A 7,325-nucleotide genomic window follows, 5' to 3' on the forward strand; every position below is an offset into this window, starting at 1 on the left:
TTAATAACTGGCTGGGCCCAGTAGCCCGGCAGTTGAGGAAACACTGCCACACGTATTCGATTGGATTTAGATAGCTCTCCAATAGCTCTGCGACAGCCACAGTACGATGAGCTGTAGCGTCAGTACAATAGCGGACACCAGTGACTGACTCTCTCTCTCTCTCTCTCTCTTATATATTCTATAAACCTTGGACTGAACCACCTTATAAGATGTACGGGTACCAAGCATGAACCTCCCCAAACTAAAACTCCGTCAACCAGGGCCGCAACTAGATACTTTGTCATCCGGGGCAAACCGACATTTTGGTGCCCCTTGCGATGTAGAAGAAGCAGTTAGAGGATGAATTCGGCACCCCTTTTGGTTGAGCGACCGGGACAACAGACACCCCACTAGTTGCGGCCCTGCTGCCATCTCCGAACCGGTCCCTTCCGATGATGTTGGAAGGGTTATTGCGTGTGTTCCCCGCTCTCTCCAGACGTTCATGCGTCAGACTAAATCTGCTTTCATCAGCAAAGAGTACTCGACCCCAATATTTCTCAGCCTCGTCCTTAATTTTTGCGCACCAGAGTAGAATACCGATTACTTCGTGGCCTATACAGGATAATGCAGGGTTCGATATTGATATAAATATTATGAAAAAAAATTAAATATAAATTTCTCGGAACATAATTTCTGTCGGATCAAGCGTTTCCATCTCTAAGTTTCCAAAACTTTGTAAAAGAAAATACTTTCCCGACGTATTTTCTAAGAAAGTTTCCTCAACATTCAACTTTTTCTTATTTACCTTGTTTTCATAAAAGAAACAACAATAACAACAATAATTTTCTGATGAGGTTATTTCAAGTTTGATTCGGAAGGGATACGCAAAATTCCAACTTTCCGCGCAATTGAATAAATTTCATTTCGGAATCAAATTGAAGATTAAAGAAATTCGTGCTTCTCTCCCGCAGCTGTGCCGCGTCTCATCTACTCCTCGTAATAAAACTTCTATATCCAACAAAAAACTATAGAATCTTTTGCTCGTTTTAAATTTCAATAAGGTTTTATTTAAGGTATAGAGAATTCGATGTTTTCCGAAATCCAGGCTTCCTGGATCCTTCCAGGATTCAAAAAAAACAGAGGAAGGTGGGGGCGGGGAAAAAAAAAGGTTTCAAGTCGTCTTGTTTCCAATCCCGTCTCCTCGATCATATTGATTGAAGTCGACGCATGAAAACGTAAAACACCAAATCTATGAATTTCGAACAAAATTCAACGGTTGCTGGACACGAGGGGGGGGGGGGAACCAGATCTAAGGGGGGTAGTCACAAATCTGTTCCAACAGATTTCTCGTGTCCTCGAAATATTTGGCTACCCGTTGCCAATGAATAAAATTTCTGAGCAAGAAGGTGAAAATACTGATTGCGAAAACGAAGCATTAACCAAATTCAACGGTTTCTGGACATGAAAGAATTTACGCATCTGGGGGATAATCACAAATCTGATCTGTTCTCGCAGAATCTCGTTAGCTCACGGATACGGATACCAGTTGCCAACGAATAAACATCCTGCGCAGAAAAGTCACAACGCTGATAGCAAGAAACGAAAGGTGAACAGATGCTGAGGGGAGATTCAAGTATTACGTAAGCATATTTTCAGCCATTTTTGACCCTGTCCGCAAAAGTCAGCAAAACACTGACCCCCCCCCCCCCCGTCAGCAGCTTAGAATATTTCATATCTTCAAGAAAGGGTGGTTGATGACTTAAAGCAACCTTCAAACCCCCCCCCCCCTCCTTGTCATCAAAAGTCAGCAAATCCACCCCCCCCCCGATGCTGACGTAATACTTGAATGACCCCTGATGGGGAAAAATAAAGTGTCAAACATATGCTAATAGTGAAAGGAAGCATCGCACAGATGCTAATGGCTTGAAGTATGACAGGAGATGGTTCAATTGTTCAAGAGCAATGCATGTGATAATGATGAGATAGTTCTATGCTAAGAAACAAACTATGACCCACAGTAGAATTTAAACGTCCAGTCGTTTTTTCGTGCGCTAGAGTGGCGTGGTGGTAAGATGCTCGTATACCGCCGTGAAGGTTGCTCCCAGGTACAAACCCGATGGTGGATATAGATACGATATTTTTCCTAACGGCTTGAGCCTGCCACCGATAGATACAGCCTTCGTTTCCAACCCATCTCATTAATGACAATAAATTGCATTATAGCGATATGGCCAGAGTTGGTGTTTGGTAAAGTAGTCGTTTTTTTCACTCTGAGTGAAACATCTTTAATGGTGACGGGATCAGACTCTTTGTAATGGTTTTACCTACACGCGGACTCCCCGCGTTCCTGTTAAATAACTATCATTGCACCATTGTGCACATTGTTGTTGAACCAATTCGTTCTCTACTATCTCCCATCAATTGCTCAAGTCCCCCTTGGGACAAAGTGTTATAATGACGTATGCGACTGAGCCTTGGTGATTATTCTGATGAAAGAAAGATAGGGAATAAAAGGATATCACCAAAGTTTTTAAGTGTAAATTCATTAAACGTCTTATATAAGGGGTGACGCTAAGAAACGAAACTAATTTATCTTGGTGAACATAATTATCGCAGTTGAAACTGTTTTGAAACGGGCATTGATATGTATGTTCAAAGGATGATGAACTCACGTCACAAGACTACTTATATTAGCACTTCTTGGCCCATTGTTTCAGTTTGGATCGTCTCAGTATTCCATAAATTCTATTTGGTTCTTTTGAAAAGTGTGATTTTTCAGTAACTGAAACTTACATTTTCATTGTTCAATAAAATGAAATTTTCAAAACAATTTCTCAATATCTGTATTCATGGGAACCAAATAAAAAACAATTATTTTAGCCTATATTTGACTATCAAATTTCACTATAACTGAGATCGGTTGTGATAAATTTTATAGAGATAATCAATTGCATCATAATTTTCTCTAGGAAAAGAGATAAATGTAGTGCCATGACACGCATTAATTTCGTTTTTTTAAGTCACCAGCAGTGGACATTAGTAATTTTTTTTTACTCGTACGCGCATCAACACATTTCCGGTTCTTGACCGAACTGCAAATGATTTTTACATATGATTACTGGTTGATTGAATAACATGTCTGAGAGGTTTCCGGGTTCTACCCCTCAACCCCCTCCCATGATCTACAATCACGGGAATATGACTGAGAGAAATCTACCTACTGCGGGAACACGATGAAAATTACACTTTTATTTTGAGGGCAATCGACCAAGCCGGGAAAAATCATTCGGGGTTGCGGCTTTTCAAAGGATCAGGGCCACTGCTCTTGAGGACCCCGGGGGGATCCTAAGGGTTCAGTTCAACTTCCCGGTGAAACTTAATTATTTCAATTTCCACTCCCATCTCTGTCTGAGACAACTCCAGATGAATATCCGTCACGACCTAAGTTTTACTGTTCGTTTCTTATATATTTAGGAGAAAATCCCCATTTTCCACGGGTATAGAAGTTCCAGATCGGCTGCCGAAGATCGACATCGTACCCGGAGCTTACATTTGCATGGAGCTGTTTCTCAGTAACATCTGAGGTCTCCCGGCTCTACCTTTTACTTCTCTTGCTGAATGGAATAAAGGGAAGGCTCTAAATCCAACCAAGAAGATCTTTTCCCCCCTCATAATCTTTGTTCGGACACGAGAACCCACCTGGTGCTTCCTTCTCCCAAGATGACGAAATTGGATTCAGAATTCAATATTTAAAAGCCAAAAAGTGTGTTATGTATTCATTTCTCCAGTCAGAGAACGTCGCTGAATATTTACTGAGTAGGAACTATTAATAGAGACGAAATATGGCGAGTAGAATTTTTGTTTGTTCTCGAAGTATGAGACCAGGACCGTAACTTGGGGGAGCAGATGGGTCTAGCAGGTGTGGGGGGGAGGGGTGGTGTCACTCGATAGTCGTAGTGCAACTTACATTCCGAAACTTTGAAATAAATAAAAACACGCACTATAAATTTCAATAATGTAAACATATTTTTTCAACAAACATATGGGGGGGGGGGATTCCCAGAGGCCACGTGCCCCACCACCCCCAGAACCCTAATATGACAATATTTAAAGACAGGCAACCCTAGTTCTTATGACACTTGTTTTAATTCATTACGGAGCTGTCAAAAAGACAGTTCTGGGGCAGGTGGACAAACTTTTTGGAAGCGGGGCAAAAAAAAAATGAAATAAAAAATTTTGCGGCCGGTCTTACATATTCATACCGTATTCACCGCATTGACCGGCATGCAGTAAAACTCCAGGGACACCAGCTTTTGCATGTTGGTGGTGTCTGAACATGCAAATACAGGAAGGGGGGGGGGGAAAGTTACAAAAAATATACACTTGTTTTGCATGATAATGAATCCTTTCAAGAGAGGCCTCAAGAAAGTCTGCCCCGGGACCCCGAGAAGGCACGCTAGGTCCATGGGTGGACCCCCACAGGCTCCTTCCCACAAGCAGAGTCGCAACAGGGTCGATGCTTGGTCAGCTGGGCAAGATCACATTTTGGTGCCCTTTGTAGTGTTGAAGGCCCCCGAAAGGGATTCGGCAGTAAATTGTCCCTAGACGATTTGCCGGGACTATTGTCGGCGAATTGAATTGAATTGAATTGAATTGTAGTGTTGAAGGAGGGTTAAAAGTTGAAATTGGTGCCCTGTCTGGTCCGGCGCCAGGGGCACTGGACCCGCTTGCTCCCCCCCCCCCACTAATTGCGACCCTTCCCACAAGAGTAGGCAGGACTGCAACTAGATGCTTAGTCAGCCAGGGTAAGCACGCATTTTGGTGCCCACCCCCTCAGATCCAACGCCCGGATCACAAGACCCGCCTGCTATCGAGGGCTGCAACTATAGGGTGAGCAGACACGTGACGATAATTATCATCATTTTTGTATGTGTTTTCCCACATTATAAACTTACCACAGGGGGGGGGGGCATGAAAAGTTTGGCCTGGAGGCGTACCAGAGATCCCAGCCTAGGAGCCATGTTGTAGGATATGGGAGCCATATGGTTTTTTATAAATTCATTGCAGAGTAATGAATATCCGGTAAAAAAATGAATATCCAGAAGCAGGGACACAGCAGCCCTGCTTCTGGAGGGTGGAGAGGGGGACTGTTGCACCAATATGCGTTAAGAACAGGGGTGACTCGAGAAGAAATCTGCACTTGTGCGGAACCTATTTTTGGTGTACCCTGCCCACGTTTTTTTTTTTTTTTTTGGCGACAAAGCTTCTCACTTTTCAATTCGAATTTCGCACTCCTCATAGAGCAGTGCCCAAGTGCGGATCCAGACGGGGAGCGATCAACCCTCCCAAGAGCCGAACCGAATAATATGGGAGAAATTTGTCTGTCCCGTGAAATACCGATGATACAATGCACCTACACATTAAGTCGCTTCTCCGACACATCACCCTGGATCCGCTTGCCTTCACTCCATTCGAAGCTGAAGATGCCTGAACCTCGGCTCCAATTGGAGCTGAATATTTCTGCCTCCGCTCATTTCACAGTTTTTGAGATGTCTGTCTCAGCTTCTTCCCCAGCTGAAGATATTCACCTCTGCTCCATTCGCAGCTGAAGATATTCACCTCTGCTATATTCGCAGCAGCTGAAGATGTCTGCCTTTGCTCAAGAACGGATCTGGATAAGTAAGAACCGAACAATATTGGAAAATTTTCCTGTCCCGTAAAATACGGGACGATCCAACGAACTTACACAATTCGCTTCTCCCGACACATCACCATAGGCCCGCAATGGCAAAGTGATTTTTCTGTCGCCCTCTCTCACCAAGCTAGAAATACCCGCATTCAAACTACTTAAAATTGTAACCAGATCTCATTATCACGAGGCTCCTTTTGTACTTGAGGAGCCCTCCGGCCCGTGCCCTGGTTGGTCCATGCGTTATAACACAGCACTGCCCCTCCCAAAATAAATTGCTGGCTTCCAGGAACGGATCCGGATAAGTAAGAACCGAATAATATTGGAAACTATTCCTGTCCCGTAAAATACGGGACGTACCAACGAACTTACACAATTAGCTTCTCCCGACTCATCAACCTGGATCCGCACCGACCTACTACTACTACTAAACCACACATGTACCTCGTCCATATTCCTTTGCGGAACCTCTAACGGACTCCCCATGCAGCAGCACAGGTCGCACGGCCAAAGAGCCGTCCCTGGTTAAGAGCACTGCGATTATGGTTTCTTTTCTGAATATGTGGATAGATAATAAAAAGGGCTGCACAAATCCACAAAAATTTACGTTCACGAATAAATAAAATACTCAGATCAAATATTTTTGGTTTTAATTTGGAGGCCCGAAAAATTATGAGACCCCGAGAAATAGTCCTGTGGGAAAAATCGGTGTCCCCCCCCCCTCCCTCCCTCCAACATCTTGCAGCAGGATCCCTAGGCTGGAATCGGAATCTTTGAGGAGCCCCTCCCTCTAAAGTGAATCTACGGTGGTAAAAAACAAAACTATGATAATAGAACCATCCCTGGGCGCAGGCCAGAAGTTTTGTTTGGAGGGGGACCACTTTCATTTCGGGGGAACCAAAGTGATAGAACAATAGATTTGGCCATCTTTTCCCCGTTTATCGATCATTTTCTCACATTGCGGGAAGGGGGGGGGAGACCCAGATCCCCAAGTCCGCCCCCTCCCACTACGGACCTGTCAGGGTCCAAGGCCAGTCTTAACGCATGGGCCCACCCGGGCACAGTACAGGGGCCGTGAAATGAGATCTGATTGAAATCGCAAGAACCAAGAGTGAAATCGATACGCTTATTGGTTGCATTTTTCAAGTTCTATAAAAGAACTTTTGTCAATCTTTTATAGTGTAATACCGGACTTACGATAATAATTTATGGGCGACTCCCTATTGACAAGTATTTTATCGGTTGATTCAGAAAAATCACTTCGCCACAGGACTTATGCAGGGCCGCAACTAGGACGGAGTCGGCTAGTTTGGTGAATCGGGTGCTGGACCAGAGGAGGGAACAAATTTCATCATTCAATCTCTGCTTCAACATTACAAGATGGTGCCAAAATGCTTGCTTGACACAGCTGACCAAACCTGTAATTGTGGCCCCGGGTCAACGACGGTCTTAAGATGGCAAAGCTGCATTAAGAGCACCTTTCAAGCGGCTTTGTAAGGTGGCCTTGATGTACCAATGGGTAGGGGCAGAAAAGAGAAACGGATCTCTGAACATGCGGGATCTATTTTTGGTGCCCCCGATGACGTTTCTCAGCTCAACAATTTTTTTTACCTTCCAACTCGGATTTGGCACGCGCCCTTTCCTAGAGAGGTGCCCC

This window comes from Pholcus phalangioides, unplaced genomic scaffold (assembly GCF_987345545.1).
Source record: "Pholcus phalangioides strain wild (caught in Gottingen) unplaced genomic scaffold, Ppha-v1.0 ptg000012l_1, whole genome shotgun sequence".
Lineage (NCBI taxonomy): Eukaryota > Metazoa > Arthropoda > Arachnida > Araneae > Pholcidae > Pholcus > Pholcus phalangioides.